Below are 20667 nucleotides of genomic sequence, written 5' to 3'. Positions count from 1 at the left end.
CGGCTGATTTGTAGGGGTCCAGATTTTGCAGCTCTTTCAGAACATCAGCTGACTGGATTTGGGAGAAGGAGAAATGGGGAAGGCTTGGGCGAGTTGCTGTGGGGGGTGCAGTGCTGTTGACCGGGGTAGGGGTAGCCAGGTGGAAAGCATGGCCAGCCGTAGAAAAATGCTTATTGAAATTCTCAATTATAGTGGATTTATCAGTGGTGACAGTGTTTCCTATCTTCAGTGCAGTGGGCAGCTGGGAGGAGGTGTTCTTATTCTCCCTGGACTTTACAGTGTCCCATAACTTTTTTTGAGTTAGTGTTTCAGGAAGCAAATTTCTGCTTGAAAAAGCTAGCCTTTGCTTTTCCAATTTCCTGTGTATAATGGTTTCTAGCTTCCCTGAAAAGCTGCATATCACGGGGGCTGTTCGATGCTAATGCAGAACGCCACAGGATGTTTTTGTGTTGGTTAAGGGCAGTCAGGTCTGGGGAGAACCAAGGGCTATATCTGTTCCTGGTTCTAAATTTCTTGAATGGGGCATGCTTATTTAAGATGGTTAGGAAGGCATTTAAAAAAAATAACCAGGCATCCTCTACTGACGGGATGAGATCAATATCCTTCCAGGATACCCCGGCCAGGTCGATTAGAAAGGCCAAGCTCGCTGAAGTGTTTCATGGAGCGTTTGACAGTGATGAGTGGAGGTCGTTTCACCGCTGACCCATTACGGATGCAGGCAATGAGGCAGTGATCGCTGAGATCTTGGTTGAAGACAGCAGAGGTGTATTTAGAGGGCAAGTTGGTTAGGATGATATCTATGAGGGTGCCCGTGTTTACGGCTTTGGGGAGGTACCTGGTAGGTTCATTGATAATTTGTGTGAGATTGAGGGCATCAAGCTTAGATTGTAGGATGGCTGGGGTGTTAAGCATGTCCCAGTTTAGGTCGCCTAGCAGCACGAGCTCTGAAGATAGATGGGGGGCAATCATTCACATATGATATCCAGAGCACAGCTGGGGGCAGAGGGTGGTCTATAGCAGGCGGCAACGGTGAGAGACTTGTTTTTAGAGAGGTGGATTTTTAAAAGTAGAAGTTCAAATTGTTTGGGTACAGACCTGGATAGTAGGACATAACTCTGCAGGCTCTCTTTGCAGTAGATTGCTACCCTGCCCCCTTTGCCAGTTCTATCTTGTCTGAAAATGTTGTAATTTGGGATGAAAATTTCAGAATCTTTGGTGGTCTTCCTAAGCCAGGATTCAGACACAGCTAGAACATCCGTTTTGGCAGAGTGTGCTAAAGCAGTGAATAAAACAAACTTAGGGAGGAGGCTTCTAATGTTAACATGCATGAAACCAAGGCTATTTTGGTTACAGAAGTCATCAAAAAAGAGCGCATGGGGAATAGGAGTGGAGCTAGGCACTGCAGGGTCTGGATTCACCTCTCCATCGCCAGAGGAACAGAGGAGGAGTAGGATAAGGGTACGGATAAAAGCAATGAGAATTGGTCGTCTGGAACAGACAGTAAAAGGAGGTTTCTTGGGGCGATAATATAGCTTCAAGGTATAATGTACAGACAAAGGTATGGTAGGATGTGAATACAGTGGAGGTAAACCTAGGTATTGAGTGATGATGAGAGAGAGATTGTCTCTACAAACATCATTGAAACCAGGAGATGTCATCGCATGTGTGGGTGGTGGAACTAATAGGTTGGATAACGTATAGTGAGCAGGACTAGAGGCTCTACAGTGAAATAAGCCAATAAACACTAACCAGAACAGCAATGGACAAGGCATATTGACATTAAGGAGAGGTATGCTTAGTCGAGTGATCAAAAGGGTCCAGTGAGTAGTGAGGTTGGTTGGGGTCACGACGATTCAGACAGCTAGCCTGGCCATCGGCAGCAAGCTAGCATAGGATAGAGGTCTGGTAACATCGTGACGGAGGAGCCAGCTGAATAACTACCTCGGGCAGATAACTCCGACACATTGGTGCGGCTGGCTTCCGGGTTGGATGCTCGCTGTGTTAAGAAGCAGTGCGGCTTGGTTGGGTTGTGTATCGGAGGACGCATGACTTTCAACCTTCGTCTCTCCCGAGCCCGTACGGGAGTTGTAGTGATGAGACAAAATAGCAGCTACTAAAAAAACAATTGGATACCACGAAATTGGGGAGAAAAAGGGGTAAAAAATAATAATAATAAGTCAAACGAGTCCAGATAGGTGATTGTAGCCCAGGAGTGACTGATGGAACTCTTCCGCTGGCTAGCTCTGGAATAATTGATGTTTGCTCCGGAATCGACGTACGCCGATAGTCACACGGATAGCAGCTAGCTAGCTGCGAGATCCAGGTATAAATGTCCAGAGCTTGCGGTTGAAATCCGGGGACATGGAGAGAAAAATAGTTCCAGTATGTTCCGAGCCGCGCCGTACAAAACAGGCGATTAGATTTTCGAGCTAAAGGATAGCTGATGACCACAAACCGTGGTTAGCTGAATACTAACGATTAGCCAGTAAAGAAGCTAACTAGCTTCGGGCTATCTTTTGGTTAGCTTCTGGTTAGCTTCAGGCTAGCTTCTGGTTAGCTTCTATGGAGGATTACAGATTTGAGGTAAATAAAACTTTCTTTAAAAATATATATATAAATTGGTGAGGCGGGTTGCAGGAGAGTGTTTTGAAGATGAGTTTATGGAAAAGAAAAAATATATATAAACAGGTATGCAAAGAAAGTTGTAAATATATATATATATAGACATCTGACTGCTATGCCATCTTGGTGACTGATGAACGTACTGTGGTGCGAAAAGTGAAAATCCATCGCAAAGAACCTTGTGAAGATACTGGAGTATAAAAAGTATAAAAGTATCTATATCCACAGTAAAAACGAGTCCTATATCGACATAACCTGAAAGGCTGCGCAGGAAGAAGAAGTTACAGCGGGAATTGAACTCACAACCTTGGCGTTGCCACGCTCTTACAAACTGATCTACACAAGACCTCTTTCCTTTAATACAGACAGTCCATCCATGCCCACATTAGATGAGTCTGTCACAGGCAACAACTACTGCTGGAGCATCCAAGACTGCTCCAAAGTCAATCTCAAAGATGTTTTGTGTAACACTATGTTTTCATATGGAACCCATTTTCCTCAGTCTGTCAAATCAAATGTGTCACATGCGCCAAATAAAACAGGTACCAGACCGTATGTTCTGAATACAACAGGTACCAGACCTTATGTGCTGAATACAACAGGTACCAGACCTTATGTGCTGAATACAACAGGTACCAGACCTTATGTGCTAAATACAACAGGTACCAGACCTTATGTGCTGAATACAACAGGTACCAGACCTTATGTGCTGAATACAACAGGTACCAGACCTTATGTGCTGAATACAACAGGTACCAGACCTTATGTGCTGAATACAACAGGTACCAGACCTTATGTGCTAAATACAACAGGTACCAGACCTTATGTGCTAAATACAACAGGTACCAGACCTTATGTGCTAAATACAACAGGTACCAGACCTTATGTGCTGAATACAACAGGTACCTTACCGTGAAATGCTTAACTTACAAGCCCTTAGTCTGTTACATAAGTGCCGTCTCTCTGTCTGAAATCACTTTGCCCCCTGGGGAGTTTCACCTTTCTTTCTGATGGGTAATGGTATATGTGACAATCAGGTTGCAGTGTGATTCTACCTGTGACGATCATCCTAGTCTGACAATCACTTATTGTAATTGCACTTCTCTGAAGACTTCAAGAAAGTGGAAAACCAGTTTTTGATATGGTGTCCGTGCATGGATCATTTTTTTAAAAGTATATTAATATATGATATTATTAGATTAAAATGTAACTCTGCAGTCTTTCATAAAAAAATGGCATCACTTCTGTAAAGGAACATCATAACTAATCCATGGATGCAGTTTTATTTGTACACAATTGTAAATGAATGTACGATTGTAAATGAATGTATGATTGTAGGAATACCTAGGATAGGATAAAGTAATCCTTCTCACCCCCCTTAAAAGATTTAGATGCACTATTGTAAAGTGGCTGTTCCACTGGATGTCTTAAGGTGAACGCACCAATTTGTAAGTCGCTCTGGATAAGAGCGTCTGCTAAATGACTTAAATGTAAATGTAAATGTAAGACACTGCTCCAAAACAGCGATGAAAAAGCCAGACTAAGGTTTGCAACTGTACATGGGGACAAAGATCGTACTTTTTTGGGAAATGTCCTCTGGTCTGATCAAACAAAAATAGAACTATTTGGCCATAATGACCATCGTTATGTTTGGAGGAAAAAAGGGGAGGCTTGCAAGCCGAAGAACACCAACCCAACCGTGAAGCACGGGGGTGGCAGCGTCATGTTGTGGGGGTGCTTTACTGCAGGAGGGACTGGTGCACTTCATAAAATAGATGGCATCATGAAGTAAGAAAATTATGTCTATATATTGAAGCAACATCTCAAGACATGAGTCGGGAAGTTAAAGTTTGCTCGCAAATGGGTCTTCCAAATGGACAATGACCCCAAGCATACTTCCGAAGTTGTGGCAAAATAGCTTAAGGACAAGAAAGTCAAGGTATTGGAGTGGCCATCACAAAGCCCTGACCTCAATCCTATAGAAAATTTGTGGGAAGAACTGAAAAAGCGTGTACGAGAAAGGAGGCCTACAAACCTGACTCAGTTGCACCAAGTCTGGTATGAGAAATGGGCCAAAATTCACCCAACTTATTGTGGGTGTAACGGCTTTCTTCCGTCGAAGGAGAGTCGGACCAAAATGCAGCGTGGTTAGTTCGATACATGTTTAATGAATGAAATGAATGAAAACCTATACAGCCTATCTGGTGAATACAAACACACTGAGACAGGAACAATCACCCACAAAACACACAGTGAAACCCAGGCTACCTAAATATGGTTCCCAATCAGAGACAACGAGAATTACCTGACTCTGATTGAGAACCGCCTCAGGCAGCCATAGCCTATGCTAGACACCCCTATTCAGCCACAATCCCAATGCCTACTAAAACCCCAATACGACAACACAATAAACCCATGTCACACCCTGGCCTGACCAAATAACTAAAGAAAACACAAAATACTAAGACCAAGGCGTGCCAGTGGGAAGCTTGTGGAAGGCTACCTGAAACATTTGACCCAGGTTAAACAATTTAATGGCAATGCTACCAAATACTAATTGGGTGTATGTAAACTTCTGACCCACTGGGAATGTGATGAAAGAAATAAAAGCTGAAAAAATAATTCTCTCTACTATTATTCTGACATTTCACATTCTTAAAATAAAGTGGTGATCGTCACTGACCTAAAACATGGAATTCTTTACTAGGATTAAATGTCAGGAATTGTGACAATCTGAGTTTAAATGTATTTAGCTAAGGTGTATGTAAACTTCCGACTTCACCTGTGTATATTTGTGCCCATCTCAGTGAACTAATCCATTGCGGAAGCCTGAACTAAAAGACCATTTATGCCTTATTCGAAAATGTGGTCCACGGCTCCAAATTTTGTAACAATGCTGAGTGCTCTGTATAGCTCCTCATTGACTTGATTGTTTGACGTTTGGTGGGGGCGCTACATCCTGTTTAAACACAAACTCACTTCCTTGACAACAGCTCTGCACTGCTCTGCAAAGCGCAAGAAGTATGAATGCCCTGACTTCTGCTAAGGCCATATCACCTTAAATGCTGCATGGCCAATGCAGATGTCAGATTGACCATGCGCCTAGATGCACAATGCAATGCTCTCTCCAGAATGCACGCTCTCCTGACGATTTGTGTACATTCATTGTTTCATAAATTAATTGTGTGAATTGTTTGATTGTTAGTGTATATCAATTCCACATTACATATATCACCAGTAGTACATTTATCGCTAATTCCTATAACTTCTAATCTGCAATGTTTTTTACTTTGGTTATGGTAATTTATTTTAATGAATTCAATATTCATATTCCTGTCTTCCTGTTCTCATTGTTGGAGTGGACAAGTTTGCAGAGTGCACAACCTATGCTACACTTGTGAGAAACAAGTTTTGGTTTATTTCATTCCATTTACGATTTCTGTCAATTTAGTCATTGTCTTTTGTTTGGAGCGCTCCTGTCAATGTTGAGTAAGGACTCGCATGCATAGAAGTTTGTCTATAGGCTGCATGGCCTGCGCACAAATGTAGGCATATTAATGTTCCCATTTGGGGATCTGATAGTAGTTCTGATTGGTTTAACACACCAACACTAATGACTTGTGGAGCTTCTCAAAGTAATGTTTTATTCACCGCAAACAAAGTCCGTTTTTACATCCATTGAGAATTATAATAGTTCCTCAATTTATTTGAAAATATTTCCAGCTCTCTCCCTTTGGATAACCATTCAGCCTGAAAAGAAAAAATGTCAGGCTCTGATCCAGTGGAAACGTCATAAAATAGGATTCTTATCAGTGCTTGACTTGGACTCAAATAGGTTCCGGTACTAATTTTGGGTGCTGGTACTGTTAATATTTAGGTGCAGGAGCTCCACAATACTTTTGAGCTAATATTCTATAAGAGGAACAGGAGCTCAAGCAGTAGCAAATTTGAGGTGCCGGTACTCAGCTCAAGTTACTTTTTAGGTTTATCATTTCCATTTAGATTTGGATAGAATTTTGATTAACCACGTGACAATGATTTTGAGATATATTCTAAATTAAATTAAATTGTTTTAGGAAAATGTGCATATAAAAACCATTACTGGCACGCAGATCAGTAGAAATGTTAAGATAAATTGGCATTCCACCTGAGAAAGGTTGCCGACTCCTCCTGTAGCCTTTTCACAGAATCTGCGAAAACCAGCAGGAGCGGGAGGAGAATAGTTGGGTCAGGTTTTTTTCTTCCGGTTATCTAGATCTCTGGCGCCCTCTTGAGGCATCAAACATAAGCTTAACGCATCAGATAAGCTCAATGCATATAGTTGATTTTACTAAAACACCTAGTGTGTGTGTGTATATATATATGGAAAAATGCATGTAAAAAAATAAAAAATAATTTGGGCAATCGATTGGTTGAAAGAACAGACAACTTTCGGTCAACCAATATTTTCTGGGGTCGGGGACAGTCCTAGTTTTGTTATTTGTGTTCTAGCTGGGTTCCAGTAGTTGGGCTCTAGCTTAGTGACCATAACATTTACATTTACATTTAAGTAATTTAGCAGACGCTCTTATCCAGAGCGACTTACAAATTGGTGCGTTCACCTTATGACATCCAGTGGAACAGCCACTTTACAATAGTGCATCTAAATCTTTTAAGGGGGGGGGTGAGAAGGATTACTTTATCCTATCCTAGGTATTCCTTAAAGAGGTGGGGTTTCAGGTGTCTCCGGAAGGTGGTGATTGACTCCGCTGTCCTGGCGTCGTGAGGGAGTTTGTTCCACCATTGGGGGGCCAGAGCAGCGAACAGTTTTGACTGGGCTGAGCGGGAACTGTACTTCCTCAGTGGTAGGGAGGCGAGCAGGCCAGAGGTGGATGAACGCAGTGCCCTTGTTTGGGTGTAGGGCCTGATCAGAGCCTGGAGGTACTGAGGTGCCGTTCCCCTCACAGCTCCGTAGGCAAGCACCATGGTCTTGTAGCGGATGCGAGCTTCAACTGGAAGCCAGTGGAGGGAGCGGAGGAGCGGGGTGACGTGAGAGAACTTGGGAAGGTTGAACACCAGACGGGCTGCAGCGTTCTGGATGAGTTGTAGGGGTTTAATGGCACAGGCAGGGAGCCCAGCCAACAGCGAGTTGCAGTAATCCAGACGGGAGATGACAAGTGCCTGGATTAGGACCTGCGCCGCTTCCTGTGTGAGGCAGGGTCGTACTCTGCGGATGTTGTAGAGCATGAACCTACAGGAACGGGCCACCGCCTTGATGTTAGTTGAGAACGACAGGGTGTTGTCCAGGATCATGCCAAGGTTCTTAGCGCTCTGGGAGGAGGACACAATGGAGTTGTCAACCGTGATGGCGAGATCATGGAACGGGCAGTCCTTCCCCGGGAGGAAGAGCAGCTCCGTCTTGCCGAGGTTCAGCTTGAGGTGGTGATCCGTCATCCACACTGATATGTCTGCCAGACATGCAGAGATGCGATTCGCCACCTGGTCATCAGAAGGGGGAAAGGAGAAGATTAATTGTGTGTCGTCTGCATAGCAATGATAGGAGAGACCATGTGAGGTTATGACAGAGCCAAGTGACTTGGTGTATAGCGAGAATAGGAGAGGGCCTAGAACAGAGCCCTGGGGACGCCAGTGGTGAGAGCGCGTGGTGAGGAGACAGATTCTCGCCACGCCACCTGGTAGGAGCGACCTGTCAGGTAGGACGCAATCCAAGCGTGGGCCGCGCCGGAGATGCCCAACTCGGAGAGGGTGGAGAGGAGGATCTGATGGTTCACAGTATCGAAGGCAGCCGATAGGTCTAGAAGGATGAGAGCAGAGGAGAGAGAGTTAGCTTTAGCAGTGCGGAGCGCCTCCGTGATACAGAGAAGAGCAGTCTCAGTTGAATGACTAGTCTTGAAACCTGACTGATTTGGATCAAGAAGGTCATTCTGAGAGAGATAGCGGGAGAGCTGGCCAAGGACGGCACGTTCAAGAGTTTTGGAGAGAAAAGAAAGAAGGGATACTGGTCTGTAGTTGTTGACATCGGAGGGATCGAGTGTAGGTTTTTTCAGAAGGGGTGCAACTCTTGCTCTCTTGAAGACGGAAGGGACGTAGCCAGCGGTCAGGGATGAGTTGATGAGCGAGGTGAGGTAAGGGAGAAGGTCTCCGGAAATGGTCTGGAGAAGAGAGGAGGGGATAGGGTCAAGCGGGCAGGTTGTTGGGCGGCCGGCCGTCACAAGACGCGAGATTTCATCTGGAGAGAGGGAGGAGAAAGAGGTCAGAGCACAGGGTAGGGCAGTGTGAGCAGAACCAGCGGTGTCGTTTGACTTAGCAAACGAGGATCGGATGTCGTCGACCTTCTTTTCAAAATGGTTGACGAAGTCATCTGCAGAGAGGGAGGAGGGGGAGGGGGAGGAGGATTCAGGAGGGAGGAGAAGGTTGCAAAGAGCTTCCTAGGGTTAGAGGCAGATGCTTGGAATTTAGAGTGGTAGAAAGAGGCTTTAGCAGCAGAGAGAGAAGAGGAAAATGTAGAGAGGAGGGAGTGAAAGGATGTCAGGTCCGCAGGGAGGCGAGTTTTCCTCCATTTCCGCTCGGCTGCCCGGAGCCTTGTTCTGTGAGCTCGCAATGAGTCGTCGAGCCACGGAGCGGGAGGGGAGGACCGAGCCGGCCTGGAGGATAGGGGACATAGAGAGTCAAAGGATGCAGAAAGGGAGGAGAGGAGGGTTGAGGAGGCAGAATCAGGAGATAGGTTGGAGAAGGTTTGAGCAGAGGGAAGAGATGATAGGATGGAAGAGGAGAGAGTAGCGGGGGAGAGAGAGCGAAGGTTGGGACGGCGCGATACCATCCGAGTAGGGGCAGTGTGGGAAGTGTTGGATGAGAGCGAGAGGGAAAAGGATACAAGGTAGTGGTCGGAGACTTGGAGGGGAGTTGCAATGAGGTTAGTGGAAGAACAGCATCTAGTAAAGATGAGGTCGAGCGTATTGCCTGCCTTGTGAGTAGGGGGAAGGTGAGAGGGTGAGGTCAAAAGAGGAGAGGAGTGGAAAGAAGGAGGCAGAGAGGAATGAGTCAAAGGTAGACGTGGGGAGGTTAAAGTCGCCCAGAACTGTGAGAGGTGAGCCGTCCTCAGAAAAGGAGCTTATCAAGGCATCAAGCTCATTGATGAACTCTCCGAGGGAACCTGGAGGGCGATAAATGATAAGGATGTTAAGCTTGAAAGGGCTGGTAACTGTGACAGCATGGAATTCAAAGGAGGCGATAGACAGATGGGTAAGGGGAGAAAGAGAGAATGACCACTTGGGAGAGATGAGGATCCCGGTGCCACCACCCCGCTGACCAGAAGCTCTCGGGGTGTGCGAGAACACGTGGGCGGACGAAGAGAGAGCAGTAGGAGTAGCAGTGTTATCTGTGGTGATCCATGTTTCCGTCAGTGCCAAGAAGTCGAGGGACTGGAGGGAGGCATAGGCTGAGATGAACTCTGCCTTGTTGGCCGCAGATCGGCAGTTCCAGAGGCTACCGGAGACCTGGAACTCCACGTGGGTCGTGCGCGCTGGGACCACCAGATTAGGTGGCCGCGGCCACGCGGTGTGGAGCGTTTGTATGGTCTGTGCAGAGAGGAGAGAACAGGGATAGACAGACACATAGTTGACAGGCTACAGAAGAGGCTACGCTAATGCAAAGGAGATTGAATGACAAGTGGACTACACGTCTCGAATGTTCAGAAAGTTAAGCTTACGTAGCAAGAATCTTATTGACTAAAATGATTAAAATGATACAGTACTGCTGAAGTAGGCTAGCTGGCAGTGGCTGCGTTGTTGACTTTGTAGGCTAGCTGGCAGTGGCTGCGTTGTTGACACTACACTAATCAAGTCGTTCCGTTGAGTGTGATAGTTTCTACAGTGCTGCTATTCGGGGGCTAGCTGGCTAGCTAGCAGTGTTGGTTACGTTACGTTGCGTTAAAAGAACGACAATAGCTGGCTAGCTAACCTAGAAAATCGCTCTAGACTACACAATTATCTTTGATACCAAGACGGCTATGTAGCTAGCTATGTAGCTAGCTACGATCAAACAAATCAAACCGTTGTACTGTAATGAAATGAAATGAAAATGTGATACTACCTGTGGAGCGAAGCGGAATGCGACCGGGTTGTTGAGTGAGGAAGTTCTGTTCGGTAGACGTTGGCTAGCTGTTGGCTAGCTAGCAGTGTCTCCTACGTTAAGGACAACAAATAGCTGGCTAGCTAACCTCGGTAAATTAAGATAATCACTCTAAGACTACACACTCTAAACTACACAATTATCTTGGATACGAAGACAGCAAAGACAACTATGTAGCTAGCTAACACTACACTAATCAAGTCGTTCAGTTGAGTGTAATAGTTTTTACAGTGCTGCTATTCGGTAGACGGTGGACGTTAGCTAGCTGGCTAGCTGGCTAGCTGCTGGGCAGATAGCAGTGTAGACTACGTTAGGACGACGAAATACGATAATTACGCAATTATCTTTGATACAAATACGGCTATGTAGCTAGCTAAGAAGAAATTGCTAAGATTAGACAAATCAAACCGTTGTGCTATAGTGAAATGTAATGAAAAGTTATACTACCTGCGGGCCGAAGTGCGAATGCGACCGCTCGCTCCAACCCGCGACCGCGGTGGTTGGCTAGGCTAATAACTAGTTGGCTAACGTTAGCTGGTTGACTAGCTTGCTGGAAAGAAGTAGAAGGTGCTCAACCAACGTGAGTAGAGGTGGATACTAAAAATGTGTAGACATCATTGGACAGGAAGAGGCTCAATGCTCACTCACTATTAAAAATGCATAGTTTTATTAAACGAGTTTAAAAGATTGACGCTTCGGCCTTCAATGGCCTTCAGAATAATCACACAAGGAATATACAAGTTAATATAGGGCATGGGGAAGACAATTAGGGAGAACTCTCTTCAGCTGGTGGTGCTAATGAGAGACATTGTGGTAAACCATAAAGGTTGGTACTCAGGGTGTGCCGTGGTCAATGTCGCCACCTAGTGATGGAGTACAGAAGTGAAACCTGTAAACAACAATTAGAAAACTGGACAGGCTTTTTTTTTACAACTACAGTAGGTGTAATCTCCATACAACCACTACCATACAATACATGTTGAATATGCTGGGTATTGAAAAATAAATTACAGAGCTAAGCAAAACTAGGGATTGCTTCCTAGCAAAGATAACTGCAAAAAGCTAACATTCTTTGATAACTGTTTAGAAGGCGTTATGTGTTTCCAAAACTTTGATTAACTTTAATGTAGTTGTAAGCTACTGTAGGTGTTGATAGCAACTGGCTGACTCGTAGTGCTAATGTAACTTTAGCAGACTGGTAGGGCTAGAGTTAACAGGCTAGTAGGGCTAGAGTTAACAGGCTAGTAGGGCTAGAGTTAACAGGCTAGTAGGGCTAACGATAGCAGACTGGTAGGGCTAGAGTTAGCAGGCTAGTAGGGCTAACGTTGGCAGGCTAGTTGGCTAGCAACCTTGCAAGTTGATTTGTAACAATACATTCGTAAGTATTTGCTTTTAAATTGGCTGGAAATTACATTGAAACCAATAGACATGGGTGCAAGTGATTTGTTTTAATTAAAAGTTATTTCTGTTGGAGTTTTCATGTCTAAGGAACAGGCTGGCTTGCCGGGTTCTACATATTACATTACATCACCCCCCCCCCCCCCCCCCCCCCCCGAAAAGTTAGGGAACTTTGCATTGGGACTTTTGATGTGTATTCTAATGCAAATCCATGTGTTACATGTGGTTACGTTTATGCTACCTAGGTTGACATAACGTGCTCCAGCAGTGTAGCCGTAACGGACTATACTATGAAAAATGGATACGCTGAAATTAGGATCCCTGGATGATGAACTCACTGTAGGTTAGCTTGCCTTTAATGTATGCCCAGTTCACCTGCATTTTAAAGCGTTTTAAATGATGTTGAATGTCAGCTTTTTACTTTGACCTTAACCAGCTAAATGTAATCTACATAGTTTCCTGAAGTAATTATTTATCATGAGGTTCATAAACAATAGCTAGTAATATTATGTATTTCCTATTCAACAAAACTGCATGAGGCTTGAAATGACTGGTTTCTAAATATTGTATAATCAAATTATAAAATGACTATGATTTCACCTTATAACTGTAAAATACGTATTTGTGGGTTTAGTGTTGTAAAAAATGTGCATATTTTCTAATGGTCTCTCTCGTTCAAACATCTGCCACCACCACTGTAAACATCAAACAGAGCTCTAGCATCGCTTCAGACCCCTTCACTTTTTCCAAATTTTGTTACTTTACAGCCTTAATCTAAAAGAGATTAAATATTTTTTTTTCTCATCAGTCTATACGCGAAAACAGGTTTTTAGAAATGTTTGCGAATGTATTAAAAATAGATACGTTATTTACATACAGTTGAAGTCGGAAGTTTACATACACCTTAGCCAAATACATTTAAACTCAGTTTTTCACAATTCCTGACATTTAATCCTTGTAAAAATTCCCTGTCTTAGGTCAGTTAGGATCACCACTTTATTTTAAAATGTGAAATGTCAGAATAATAGTAGAGAGAATGATTTATTTCAGCTTTTATTTCTTTCATCACATTCGCATTGGGTCAGACGTTTACATACACTCAATTAGTATTTGGTAGCCTTGCCTTTAAAATTGTTTAACTTGGGTCAAATGTTTCGGGTAGCCTTCCACAATAAGTTGGGTGAATTTTGGCCCATTCCTCCTGACAGAGCTGGTGTAACTGAGTCAGGTTTGTAGGCCTTCTTGCTCGCGCACACTTTTTGCGACCAAGCTTTAAATTCCTGACTGACGTCTTGAGATGTTGCTTCAATATATCCACATAATTTCCCTGCCTCATGATGCCATCTATTTTGTGAAGTACACCATCCCCTCCTGCAGCAAAGCACCCCCACAACATGATGCTGCCACCCCCGTGCCTCACCGTTGGGATGGTGTTCTTTGGCTTGCAAGTCTCCCCCTTTTCCTCCAAACATAACAATGGTCATTATGGCCAGTTCTATTTTTGTTTCATCAGACCAGAGGACATTTCTCCAAAAGTACGATCTTTGTCCCCATGTGCAGTTGCAAACCGTAGTCTGGCTTTTTTTTATGGCAGGTTCGGAACAGTGGCTTCTTCCTTGCTGAGCGGCCTTTCAGGTTATGTCGATATAGGACTCGTTTTACTGTGGATATAGATACTTTTGTACCTGTTTCCTCCAGCATCTCCACAAGGTCCTTTGCTGTTGTTCTGCTATTGATTTGCACTTTCGCACCAAAGTACATTCATCTCTAGGAGACAGAACGCGTCTCCTTCCTGAGCGGTATGACGGCTGCGTGGTCCCATGGTCCCACTTGCGTACTATTGTTTGTTCAGATGAACGTTGTACCTTCAGGCATTTGGAAATTGCTCCCACGGATGAACCAGACTTGTGGAGGTCTACAATTCTTTTTTTGAGGTCTTGGCTGATTTCTTTTGATTTTCCCATGTTGTCAAGCAAAAAGGCACTGAGTTTGAAGGTAGGCATTGAAATACATCCACAGGTACACCTCCAATTGACTCAAATTATGTCAATTAGCCTATCAGAAGCTTCTAAAGCCATGAGATAATTTTCTGGAATTGTCCAAGCTGTTTAAAGGCACAGTCAACATAATGTATGCTAACTGGCCGACTGGATTTGTGATCCAGTGAATTGTAAGTGAAATACTCTGTCTGTAAACAACAACAAAAAATTACTTGTGTCATGCACAAAGCAGATGTCCTAACTGACTTGCCAAAACTATAGTTTGTTAACAATACATGTTTGAAGTGGTTGAAAACTATTTTTAGTGGCTCCAACCTAATTGTATGTAAACTTCCGACTTCAACTGTAAGTATTGTAACTGTAAGCTTTGAGACTCAAAATTGAGTTCAGGTGCATCCTGTTTCCATTGATCATCCTGGATTGGAGTCCACCTGTGTTAAATTCTATTTATTGGACATATGATTTAGAAAGGCACACACCTGTCTATATAAGGTCCCACAGTTGACAGTGCATGTCAGAGCGAATACCAAGCCATGAGGTCGAAGGAATTGTCAGAGAGCTCCGTGACAGGATTGTGTCAAGGCACAGATCTGGGGAAGGTTTCCAAAAAATGTCTGCAGCATTAAAGGTCCCCAAGAACACGGTTGCCTCCATCATTCTTAAATGGAAGACGTTTGGAACCACCGAGACTCTTCCTAGAGCTTTCCGCCCGGCCAAACTGAGCAATCGGGGAAAAAAGGGCCTTGGTCAGGGAGGTGACCAAGAACCCAATGTTCACACTGACAGAGCTCCAATTCCTCTGTGGAGATGGTTGTCCTTCTGGAAGGTTCTCCCATCTCTGCAGCACTCCACCAATCAGGCCTTTATGGTAGAGTGGCCAGACGGAAGCCACTCCTCAGTAAAAGGCACATGACAGTCCACTTGGAGTTTGCCAAATGGCACATAAAGGACTCTCAGACCATGAGAAACAAGATTCTCTTTTCTGATGAAACCAAGATTGATCTCTTTGGCCTGAATGCCAAGTGTCACGTCTGGAGGAAACCTGGCAACATCCCTACGGTGAAGCATGGTGGTGTTTTGCAGGGACTGGGAGACTAGTCAGGATCGAGAGAAAGATGAATGGAGCAAGTACAGAGAGAGATCCTTGATGAAAACCTGCTCCAGAGCGTTCAGGACCTCAGACTGGAACGAAGGTTCACCTTCTAGCAGGACAATGACCCTAAGCACACAGCCAAGACAATGCAGGAGTGGCTTCAGGACAAATTTCTAAAAGTCCTTGAGTGGACCAACCAAAGCCCGGTCTTGAACCCGATCGAGCATCTCTGGAGAGACCTGAAAGTAGCTGTGCAGCAATGCTCCCCATCCAACCTGACAGAGCTTGAAAGGATCTGTAGAATGTGAGAAACTCCCCAAATACAGGTGTGCCAGGTTTGTAGCATCCTACCCAAGACGACTCGAGGCTGTAGTCGCTGCCAAAGGTTTTTCAACAAAGTACTGAGTGAATGGTCTGAATACTTATGGAAATGTGATATTTCATTGTTTAGACATTTTTGCAAATTTATTAAACTGTTTTTGCTTTGTCATTATGGGGTATTGTGTGTAGATTAATGAGGGGGGGGGGACAATTTAATCAACTTTAGAATAAGGCTGTAGCGTAACAAAATGTGGACAACATCAAGAGGTCTGAAAAACTTTCCAAATGCACTCTATAATATTATATATCCTGTTTCCGTCCATATGCATGGCATGCCATACACTGTCAAATGTTAACACATTTCCAACTAAAGGTGCTCTGAATATTTCATTGAACATATTGTCCGTTATTTTCCACACAGTATCTGTAATATGCCTAAAAGGGTTTTCAGTTTCTAAGGAAACACTGGCTCCTCGCTCAGCTAAATAAGGCATTCTTGTTATGATGAGTCCAGAAGTCTCTCTAGCGGGGGCTGAGATTGCACTGTGGCTGTATTGAACATCTGAGACTATACTGAAGATAATGATATGAAACCACGCACCGGCCTGCTTGGTGGTGTGGCGTTATGCTGCCAGTTCATCAGTAGATTTAGTTTATGATACTGTCAGCTTAGATTTTTTTGTAATTACTTATTGAGCAAAGTGAATGAAACGATGCATGTTTGCTGTTAATCTGTATATTATGACCAGGTTAGGAAAAAAATACAGTACTCACCTGATTTCAAGAACTAGTGTTGGGACACAGTGGTACTGTGTGAGTCTCATTGAGTTCTCCCTGCTCTCTGTCAGGGGTTGGATTTCTTTCAGTCTCCCTGTCGTCAGCATGAGGCAGGGCCAACTCTTGTTTTTATTCTGTTCACATGGACAGGACTGTTCTTACCGCAAGTCTCTGTCAGCAGAATTTCAAATGAATCGCACAAAGCCAGATTTCCAGACAGGATTGGTTTACAGCACATACAGACATTGAATCTGTCTCCCTGCACAGCAAGACTTGCAGTGGGAAACGGCAGCTATTTCTAACCTATTCTAATATTAGATAAAGCAAAGATTAGATTTCCTGCCTAGATTCAAGAATTACTACAATAAAGTACCCGCCTCTTCCATTACCTCCCCCATTTTGTCGTCTCTGGGTAGAAAATGGGTATAGGAGTCGATAGGATATAGGAGTAGATAGTAGAGCAAGGAAGCTAAAATGAAAATGATCGACACCAATCAGTTATCATAGGCAGTTTGATATCATTCATAACGATAAGTAGCCTATACTAGAGAAATGTGACGTTTTTAAATGAAATAAGTTTGCTAATATGGGTGACTGTTAATGAGACAATTGATGGCTACAACCATCAAACTAGTAGTAGAAGTTTAAAGGATCAAAATAAAAACACAATGTAATAAACTTCTATTTATCGTTATCGCATTAATTCAGGCACGTTATCGCATTAATTCAGGCACGTTATCGCATTAATTCAGGCACGTTATCGCATTAATTCAGGCACGTTATCGCATTAATTCAGGCACGTTATCGAAATATGGATTTTGGTCCATATCGCCCAGCTTTAGTATATAGAATCTAAAGTACTGTAAGAAGAGTGAAATACTATGGCATAATGTGTCTGTCTAAGCCTACATATGTGGCATGGCTATTGCTTCAATGTCATCCACTAAGCTTAGAACTCTGCCTTTCATTCTACTTCATGTGAATATCACTTGATTAAATCAGCTAAGTACAATTAACTATTTTTACTTAGCTGTGCATACCTTCCTAATATTGAGTTTTTACCAGCCTAATGTTGACCCAGCAGCATTGTTGTTCTTGACACAAACCGATGTGCTTGGCACCTACTACCATACCCTGTTCAAAGGGACTTAAATCTTATGTCTTGCCCATTCACACTCTGGCAAATATCCTTGTCTAAATTGTCTCGAGGCTTAAAAATCCTTCTTTAACCTGTCTCCTCCCCTTCATCTACACTGAAGTGGATTTAACAAGTGATGTCAAAATGGATCATAGCTTTCACCTGGTCAGTCTGTCATGGAAAGAACAGGTGTCCTTAATGTTTTGTACATTGTGTATAACCACCAGAACGTAGGAAAATCCATACTGCAGGTTCTGTTTGGAAAGCTATGAAAGCTACAGCAATGCACTCCAGCATGACCCTCTGCTCATGACCCTCTGTTTTCTGCGGTAGCCTCTGAAGTGACGCCGTTTACCCGATTTGAAGTAACAGTCATGATACCTTTTGACCTTTTTCCTTTTCAAACATTCTGTGGGTTGGTCTCATTCTCACAGACGGTCTGAGAAAGTCCATGGTTTTCTGGAAGCCATTAAGTCTGACTTGTCCGTGTGGGGCGAATAAGGCTCGTTGAACACTGAGATTAGAGACATGGACTCAGATATGTGGAACAAACAGCACCCTCTCATTATAATTGTCCATAGAGAAATCTACCACAGCCGTGTTTGTCCCAGATTCTTTCATAAGATGTGTGCTCTGTGTGTCTGAGAACCCAAGCTCATTAACAAGTGCGTTCCACTGGGCAGTTTCATCCATTTTAAGTAGATCAATTATTTCTCTCTCTGTACCTCCCCTCTCATTCCCTGCTTGCATTAAAGAGCACACAGTAAAAGTCCCTAGAACTTCCACTTGTTTTATTTGTAGCTTTTATTGTCCTCCATTTATGCATATAGGTTACATTGTGTGAGGGAGATCCACAGGTTATTAGTGACACACAAACGACCAGAGTTGTTTTGTGCCCCCGATTCGGTCTTTACGATGCTCACATTACTAGGGTTACCTTTCTGCCGGTCTCTGTAAACCCCAATATCCAGCTGCGTTTATCTTTCTCCATCTTCTTTTAACCTACTCCTGCACCAGGCAGTTGGGGTATTTTCTTATCTTCTACTGTTTTATATCCCTCTGGCTATTATTTCTGTCCGCCCTGCAGTATTGCTACTTGCCAGCTTCAGACTTAATATTACTGCTGAGTTCATATAGGGGTGTGATTTTAGTGTGGTTTGGCAAGCTTTCACCTTGTGAAAGATAGCTTCCAGTAATTGGGTACACTGACATCGGTACCCATACATTACCCTGTATGGGGAATTTGTTTCTTCTCCTTGCCATGTTAATTCATCTATTCATTGATTGCATTGCCAATGCCAAGTGAAGATGTTGACATCGCACGTGACTTGTGATTTTCCCATCAGTACCTTTTTGATGTGTAAATGATTCGCTCAGTAAGAGCTTTTTCAAGACATCTGGCACAACATTCATTGGGTTTCATATAGTCTTAGCACAATTGGTTGATTTTCTTATTGAATCCAACACCTGAGGTATTTGAAGTAACTGTATTTTGTCCCGTTTATCCCAGGAGCAGAAGTCTGAAGAGGAGGTGCTAGCGTACCTGGACTGTGCCGATGGAGAGGAGTTTGACCCCAGCACGCTTCCCGACCCGGACAAACTATGCTCTGACTCGGAGGAAGATGATGACCAGAGCAGGTAAAAACTATAGGTTACTGTACCAGCTAGTTTTTAGGCTGAAACTGAATGTATGATAGACTAAAAGCTCCAGCCCGAGCATTTAAAATCACTTGACAATGCAGCCCTACCCATAAGGATTTTGTGACTAGTAGATCTGAAAGAACAGGCATCAATTCGACCAAGCCTAGATGTTTGGCTATCACTGTTACATGTCCAATCCTTTAAAAACTACCAGACAGAATCGAGAAGTCATGGGCTTGTGATCCAGCAATGGTCTGACATTTCTCAAGAAATCCATATTGGAAAACAATGAGCTGCTCAGCATTATTGGACCAGCAGTCTGTTGTAGCGAGGGTTGTTTCCTTCGAGCATTCCTAGATTCATTAGATTTGCAATGTTGTATCTCTGCTCGTCTGCCTAGGGTTATTGGGATTTGGGGTGTAATTGACTCTGGAGCAGAACTATACCCTTTCCAGGAGGGAGGACTCCCTTGTAGCCCGCTGGCCGAGGCATTGATCGCTGGGCGTGCGGCAGCTAGGCTATAAAGTGTGTAATTAGAGACAGATTAAAAGTGGCAGCTGAGGGTGAAGGGCAACGCAGCCTCTCGCTACAGGGCAATGCACCAAGGATTTAAAGGCAGAGAGGCAGGCAGTACGAGGCTTCTGGTTTTCTGCTCCACGTCTTCCTCTCTTTTCTCAGTGTCTTAGGTGTCTATTCCGGTGTATTGTCTTTGTGCTCTCGCTCTCTGACTTGATTCTACTTACCTTTCTCCGTCCCTTTTCCGTTCGCTTCCTCACATACACTTCTTTCTCTCTCTGCCTCTCTCCCCTGTGTGTGGAGGAGCAGGTGATGTTCATTCCATCTCCTCCTCCTCCTCCGTAAGCCCACTAGTCCATAGGGCTGGGGGCGAGAACAGATTTATGCTCCCCTGGCGTTCACTGCATGACTACGCTTGCCCGTTACCACGGAGATCTACCACTAGCCTGCCTGCCTCTCTCACCGGGATGCTGGTTTATACCAAGGTGGGGGTTCTCAGAACACCACCACTTATTTATCACCCTCCCATTGACACCCCCCTCCTCTCTCTCCCCCTCCCTCCGCCTCTTTCCTCCAGTGTATATTAACACCACCTCCTAGTGCCTTCCCCTGGCAGATATCCCCCCTGTGCAGAGTACCCCCTTGTGCTGCTGGTTTATGGCCTGACCATTGTTACAGCGCACCAAGGATGTACTGTATCCATTCCATATCCCTGCTCAGTCCATCCATGCCTGTATTGGCCTATTCTGACTCACTCCACTGATCATATCCTGTGGTGATGATGAATGACAGTGTAATTGACAGTCTCCCTGGCTGACGTAATCACTGAGTCATTTGATCGTGATCTCCAGGGCAACAGCCGGTGACATGAGTAGCAGCACCGTCAAGTATTTGGATGGATGAATGTCCCCAGGACAGCTCTAAGGCCAATTGGCTGTACCTGGATATAGACGATCATTAGCATGCTACTCGCTAACCATAGGGGTGCAATTGATTGATGCTCAGCCTTTAGCAGACCATATTACCCTCGT

The 20667-nt window shown here is 44.1% G+C and overlaps 1 pseudogene; it reads left to right on the top strand.

Annotated features, from left to right (window-relative positions):
* The window catches only part of LOC115135997 (probable ATP-dependent RNA helicase DDX10), a 126737-nt pseudogene that overhangs the window by 93452 nt on the left and 12618 nt on the right, over positions 1 to 20667 (top strand).

This window comes from Oncorhynchus nerka, linkage group LG10 (assembly GCF_034236695.1).
Source record: "Oncorhynchus nerka isolate Pitt River linkage group LG10, Oner_Uvic_2.0, whole genome shotgun sequence".
In the NCBI taxonomy this organism is placed as follows: Eukaryota; Metazoa; Chordata; class Actinopteri; order Salmoniformes; family Salmonidae; genus Oncorhynchus; species Oncorhynchus nerka.
This window is presented reverse-complemented; position numbering and strand designations above follow the sequence as displayed.